The following is a 7,519-nucleotide window of genomic DNA, read 5'->3' as shown; positions in this document are numbered from 1 at the left end:
GTCATTTTTTTGGACGTCATTTGGACGTCTATAACAGGGGCAGGAAATTACATGATTAATATGAAAAAAAAAATCTCATTTACAAATATCAACATTGTTGTTATCAACATGATTAATACATATGAATAGAGATTATTAATAATTATTTAAGATAGTTTCCAAAAACGTTCCGAAAACCATTTGATTCTCTCAGCACCAGGTGATAACTGGAGAAGCATACAAAGGTGTAATGCTGTAGCTCAAACAGTAGAGCATTGGTGCTTGCAACGCAAGATCATGGGTTCGATTCCCAGGGAAAGCTAGTACTGCTAGGAGTGTAATGTAAGAAAAGACATCACTCTGACGTCGCAGTGGGTTTAATATAACTGTGATTGTATTTGTCTGAAAGAAGAAAGTCATAGGATGGCTTGAGAACAAGTATAAATCATGGGCTAATTTTCATTTTAAAGTGAACTACTCCTTTAATAAATCCTTATCTTGAGCCAAATAAGCAAGCTGACATTCAGTACAATCAGTATATTTTATTTAGAAGACATACAAATGTCCTTTACGTCTTTTAGTTTGTCAATAGATTTAAATCACAGTTTTTGAAGAGTGCGCATGTGCGTAAGAACGAGAGATTGAATCTGGAAATAAAGCAAATAACTGAAAAAAAGATCCTCAGATGACATGTCTGTAATTTATAGCAAAACATCTAGCATTAATTCAATCTCAAACAGATTCATTAAAAGGAGTTAGTACTCCACCATCTGTGTACGTCGATGTACGGGAAATGCAGTTTGATGAAACATTGTCTGTTTGTTCAACCAATGTCAAATAGCGGGAGTGTTTGTGAAACCGTTTTTTATTTATTTTTGTGTATTATTTGCAGTGGGAGTGCTGCAATTACACTTCACCTTTATCATTGCTGACAGCTTAATGCTTAATAAAATCTGTTCTGAGAGAGTGTCCCTGATATGTTCACCCTTGCTAAAATCTGTTTTTGGATAAACAAACAATTCTGACAGAGTATTGGGGGACAGAAGGTGACAGATTTGTGGAAACTTCTGGGAGGTCCTGAAAAAGGAAGGAAAGAGAATGAACTGAATTTTCAGACGGGCAATAGTTGTTAAATTCCCTAACATGTGCAAGAGAAGAAAAAAAAAGAGCAAAGGTCAAAAAAGGGATGACTAACTCTTCATGGTTATTTTGCATGGTCAGTATGCATATTGCTGATGTTTCCACAAGACACCATGTGCAAAGCATGGGAAACACATGCACATATGTAGGATATATATACATACTGTATGTTCCCACATTCAGCTAAATGCATTTCACAACTTCACTTTTGAAGTTCCCCTCAATATCACAGTTCATAAAAAACAGACATTCCATTCCAGCGATTTTAGGGGAAAATCTGCTTAAAATGTGTGTATCAGTTTTAATACGAATTACTTTGTTCTATTGCAACTTAAAAATATTCAAAAACAAGTAGGCTATTCATATATGAAGTGACCCTGTAGTGCTATAAACATTGCTCTGTTTGTCTGACAGTGTTGTTATTGTTAAAGTCCCCCTGTGGTGAAAATCAAGTTTTAAATGTTGTTTATAAGTATATATGTGGTGTTTTTAATATGCTTTAAGACAAACCATGTGCAAATTCATAAGTCAACACCATTGCTGAGTATTTTCTCCTTAAAACTGCAGTAAAAAAAAAAAAAACACTGTCTCAAAAACGTGGATTGAAATCACTGGTGTTTCTGACACAAACTGCCTTGTAACCAATCATGACAACGTGTGACCGTCAACGGGTAAGGCCTACATTTTCAGACAGGAATGTTATTCCAGTATCAACAAAATATGTTGATCCAGGTGACTGAAAGGGGCAGGAGATGCACTTCAGGTAGATGTATCAACATGCATAATGAACAAAGAAGTTGGTTGTTTAAAACATTTAAATGCTTTTCTGTCACTCGGGTTCTCCTCACCCGGACCTTCCAGTGATGGGAAACTGTCCCTATACTAACCCTGCCCAGATGTGTTTCTACAGTTGTGCTTATTCAAACTATCACATATATTAATAAGAATAAAAGCCATACATAATTAGATAAAAGGTTATTACAGCATTAGGGGGCATATTTTGAATCTGCAGATTAGAGTAGCGCATGAGTGGAGTTATTATAAAATGTGACCCAAATTACTCTATCTTTTGGAAAGCTCCCGTTTGGAACACGTTGAGGACATGTTATCTGATCTTACAAATAAGTGGAAGGAGAATTGGATCTGTTTAAATAAAATGAGGATTACATTGTACAATCCAGAAGAAGAAAAACAAGTAATTTTTCTCTTTTTGCTCTGTGCTGTTATGGCTTCTGGGAGCAGAAAGTAATGCTTGATGAATTGCCTTTACCATCAAAACGTCCTTGTTATGTGAAACACGTCATGACCCTGGTGAAGTCTCTGGAGCTGCGATAGGAAAGCAGCTTTGCTAATAAGCAGGCCCAGAAAGATCTGCAGATTTCCAAAAAAATGGAACCTACAAGTTCTATAAGAAAGATTATAAAGAATATAAGCTATACTGGGAATGTTATGTCCCTTTAGCTGTGATTATACTTTCCTAATATAGTATGGAAATTAGTGCCATATTGCTTTTCTAAAATATAAATATTTGAATATTTCATTAATTGACATAGATTAAAAAATATTAAGATTAATAACAAATGTATTGCTCTTTGTTAGTTAATGTTAGTTTACACATTGATGTTGACCAATTTCAACTGTTACCACAATTGCTGACATAAATAATTGCCACACTCTTAAAAATAAAGGTTATGTATTGGCGTCGGTGGTTCCATGAAGGACCTTCAACATCCATGGAACTTTCAAATGCACAAAATGACAAAAACTTCTTTAGATTATTAAAATGTTCTTCAGAATAAGAAAAAAAAGTTCCTTTTAGAAACCAAAAATGTTTTTTCTGTGAAACCCCCCTTTTAGAGCCTTAGTAAGCAGAAAAATAACAATCTGCTATGGGTTTTTTGCATTTTAACTGTTACTGTTAATAAGGTTCTGACTTTATCTTGTGTTTGTGTTATTATAAGTTATTATTTAGTTTACTGTGGTGTCACTTTCCACTTTATAAGTGCTCAGCAACAGTTAGACCAATCAGCATTCCCTTTTTTTCTCCACCAATCAGACAGTCTCCATTATCGCGCAACCCCGAACTATACTTAGTATGCATGTAACTGTCATCGGAGACACTCGCTCTATTCCCGATCTGGTATTTCTGAGGGAAAATATCTTTATCTCTTCATTTCTGCTTCATGCGTCCATGAGAATAAAGCATGAACAAACTCACATCATTGTCAAACTGTTTCATTAAAAGAGTGGCATAAGAGTGTACATATCCGTCATCATTATTGTTCTAACCGGACAACCTGGGGAGATTGAAGATTTAGTATCAACCCTAATTATAGTCTTTCACAAAGGTCACAAGTTTGGGTCTCCTTCCTGACACCTTTTTTATATGGTCCTTCGAGCCGGATCTTCAGTTTCCTCAGCTCAAAATGGATCACACTCGTCCACGCCGTGATGTCCGTCGGCCTCGCTGCCTCGATGACTTCTTGGTGAATCTCCCGCCACATCGCACGTCTCCTTTCACACTCCATGACCACTCCAACGAGGGAGCAGCTTTCCAACATCCTGCCCCAGTCATCACTCCAAATACAGTTAGATCTGCGCAGCAGAACCTCAGCTCTGAAGCAGTCATGTCAGCTTTGCAGGAGATGAAAGAGGAAAACAACCAGCTCAGGCGAGATATGCAAAGCCTCTTCAATTCTCTCTCCCTGAGATCAGTGCCTCAGCCTCAACACCTCGATCCAAGGCATTCTGCTCAGTTTGAGGATAGCGCCACCTCATATATGCCTTATAAACGTCCTGAGAGAACATCCACTCCTAATTGCAATCTTCAAGCAATAGTTGATGATCTTCCGCCCTGGCCTGATGCTGTACCTATTCCTCCCTGGAACGAGCCTCTACCTCCTCCACCTCCCGCTGACGTGCCGCTACTCCCTCCGCCGCCTCTGGTGTCATACTTTCCTTCATATGAGGCAGGGAATCAGTCCACTCCAGCGTATGTAGAGCCATATACTCTCCCTCACAATACATACTCTGTGGAGGCAACATACAGAGGGCCAAAGCCGGACATTCCATGTTTCACACATGATGATCCACGTCAATTTGCCCGTCTCAAAATAGCACTTGACAACCTATTGCCCAGAGATGCAACCGAGCGGTTTCGATACCAAATACTAGTTGATCACCTCAAGTTTGAAGACGCGCTCCTCATTGCAGACTCCTATAGTAATAGTCCAACTCCCTACTCGAAGACAATGGCCTCACTGACCGAAATGTATGGGCAACCTCACAAACTAGCCCTGCAGCGTATCAATGAAGTCCTGGCCGAGCCTCCGATAAGAAGTGGAGACAGTCGAAGTTTTCGCCTCTTCGGTCTCAAAGTCAGAGCTCTGGTCGGTATGTTAGATCAATTGGGCAAGGAAGGCAAGGCTGAGCTGGATTGCGGGTCACACACATCACGACTTTTATCTAAGTTGCCTCATGAACTTAGAGCACAATTCAAGCGTTACATAGACCCCATTCGCAATCCGATACCTACCTTGGTGCACTTCTCTAATTGGCTTGAATACGAGGTCCGTGTTCAGGATGAGGACTATCAACCTTATCATTCACGATCTCCACGAGACGAACCACAGAAGGGCTTCAAGTCCAAATTGCAGAAGTCCAGTGCACGCCCTACCACAGTTTTGCTCGGCTCTGATCCTTCTTCTAAGTCACCTGAGTTTTCATCACAGGTTCGACCACACATCAGCTCTAAACTTGAGAAACCTAAGAAGTATTGCCCCTTTTGTGATGAGATTCAACATTACTTCAATCAGTGTCCAGAGTTTAAGAAGTTTTCCACTGATCAGAGAGCGTCATGGATCAAAACTGGCAAGCGCTGCTGGAGATGTGGCAGAAATCACCTTGCTGCTCAATGTTATCTCAAAGCTAGGTGTCAGCAGTGTAATCAGACACACCTTGATATATTGCATGAGGTCAACACTCCCGCAACCAAATCATCCCATACAACCACAGAGACTGGACAACCAGCTACCTACTACCTAGATCCAGACCTCAGGAGTAGTTGTGTATTGCTGAAGATGGTCAAAGTTATTCTGCACAATGGCAAACACAGACTAGAGACTTATGCCATTCTCGATGATGGCTCTGAACGCACCATCTTGCTTCACAGTGCCGCTCAAGAGCTACATCTCAAGGGACAGAGTGAGGACTTGGCGCTCAGAACTATCCGTCAAGATGTGAAGATTGTTTCAGGAAAGTCAGTGTCATTCTCCATATCCTCATCTGCCCATCATCAGAAACAATTTCGCATCCATGGAGCCTTCACTGCGACAGAGCTTAGCCTTTCCAAGCATTCTCATCCAGTCGAGGCCCTACAGAAAACGTATCGTCATCTCAGAGGCCTTCCACTACCTTCATTCAGCCAAGCGCAGCCACTTCTCCTCATTGGCTCAGACTATCCTCATCTTCTCTCTCCAGTTGAGCCTGTGCACTTAGGTCCACCAGGGGGTCCTGCGGCATTGAAAACTCGTCTCGGCTGGACTCTACAAGGTCCTGCCAAAGTCCTGCTCCACCAGACCTCCACCCCCCAGTGTCTGCTTATTAACACTCCCACTTCATCTACTGACCTTCTCAATCACGTGTCCAGATTATGGGAGATGGACATTCTTCCTTATCGTAACGAAAAGCTCATCACCAGGTCAAAACAGGATAAGGCGGCCATCACACTGCTGGAGAAGAAAACAGTCAGAGTTAACATTGACAACGTGCAGAGATACGCCACCCCACTGCTCTGGAAGGAAGGTCTTCCTCCTCTCAATGCCCCAAAGGAAGCTGTCCTGAGTCACCTACGAGGCACAGAGAGCCGTCTCGCCAAAGATCCAGTCAAGGCTGCATCATACTGCCAAGAAATCAATAAACTGGTGGATTCGGGTTATATCAAGAAGCTCACATCAGCTGAAGACCATAACAGGCAATCATGGTATATCCCACATCACATGGTCCATCATAATGGCAAAGACCGCATCGTCTTCAACTGCTCATTCACCTTCCAAAACACCAGCCTGAACGAACATCTACTTCCAGGGCCAACCCTAGGTTCCAGTATCCTTGGTGTCCTGCTTCGTTTCAGACAATTTCCTACTGCTGTGAGCAGCGACATTAAGGGCATGTTTCATCAGGTCCGCCTCCTGGCTGATGATCAGCCCTTCCTCCGCTTCCTCTGGAGGGACATGAACCGCAGCAACAAGCCTGACATCTACCAGTGGCAGGTGCTCCCTTTCGGCACCACCTGCAGTCCCTGCTGCGTGACCTTTGCCCTCCAAAAGCACGTTATTGACCACAGCAGCCTTGATGAAGATACTCGATTTTCAATAGAGAACTGTTTTTATGTGGACAATCTTCTTCAAAGCTTCTCATCCATCTCAGAAGCAAAGCAGCTGACCAGCAAACTTCAGACTCTACTCCAGTCAGGTGGCTTTGAGCTGCGTCAATGGGCCACCAACGTTCCGGACATCATCAGTCATCTGCCACCTGAACTCAAATCCGAGAGCAATGATCTGTGGCTATCAATGGAGGGTGCAGATCCACCAGAACGAACCCTCGGGCTGCACTGGCACTGTAGAACAGATACTCTCACCTATCGTCTTCGCCACACAAAGCAATCTGAGCCCACAATGCGCAACATTTATCGAGTCCTAGCTCAACAATATGATCCTCTAGGATTGCTCATTCCCTACACCACTCGGGCTAAAATCCTAGTGCAGAGTCTCTGGGGAAAGAAACGGGACTGGGACGATCCAAATCTTCCCGAGGATCTGCTCCAACTGTGGCAGGCGTGGGTGAGTGAACTTCCAGTACTTCCTAACATTACTGTTAATCGATGTTATGTTCACTCAGATACTGACCTCCCAGCTGCCTCCCAGAGCATTCACATTTTCTCAGATGCTTCTGAGAGGGCCTATGGATCGGTTGCCTACCTGCGGACTGTGAGCGCTAACGACGATGTCCAGGTAGTGTTCCTAGCGGCCCGTTCCCGTGTTGCTCCAGTCCGCCAGCAGTCCATCCCGAGGCTGGAACTCTGCGCTGCCCACCTTGGAGCCCAGCTTGGTGCAGTCCTGAAACGAGAGCTCACAGTCTCCATCTCCTCTGTCACCTACTGGACCGACTCCACCACCGTGTTGGCATGGTTGCTGTCTCCTTCCTGCCGCTACAAGGTGTTCGTCGGTACCAGAGTTGCGGATATTCAGGAATTAACTGAGAGCAGCTCATGGCGCTATGTACCATCACGTGAGAATCCTGCTGATGATATAACTCGTGGACTGACCCTCTCACAGATACAGAGTCCCAGCCGCTGGAGATCTGGACCTGCCTTCCTTCTTGAAAGTGAGTCAACCTGGTC

This window comes from Phoxinus phoxinus, assembly GCF_949152265.1.
Source record: "Phoxinus phoxinus genome assembly, chromosome: 7".
Taxonomy (NCBI): Eukaryota; Metazoa; Chordata; class Actinopteri; order Cypriniformes; family Leuciscidae; genus Phoxinus; species Phoxinus phoxinus.
This window is presented reverse-complemented; position numbering follows the sequence as displayed.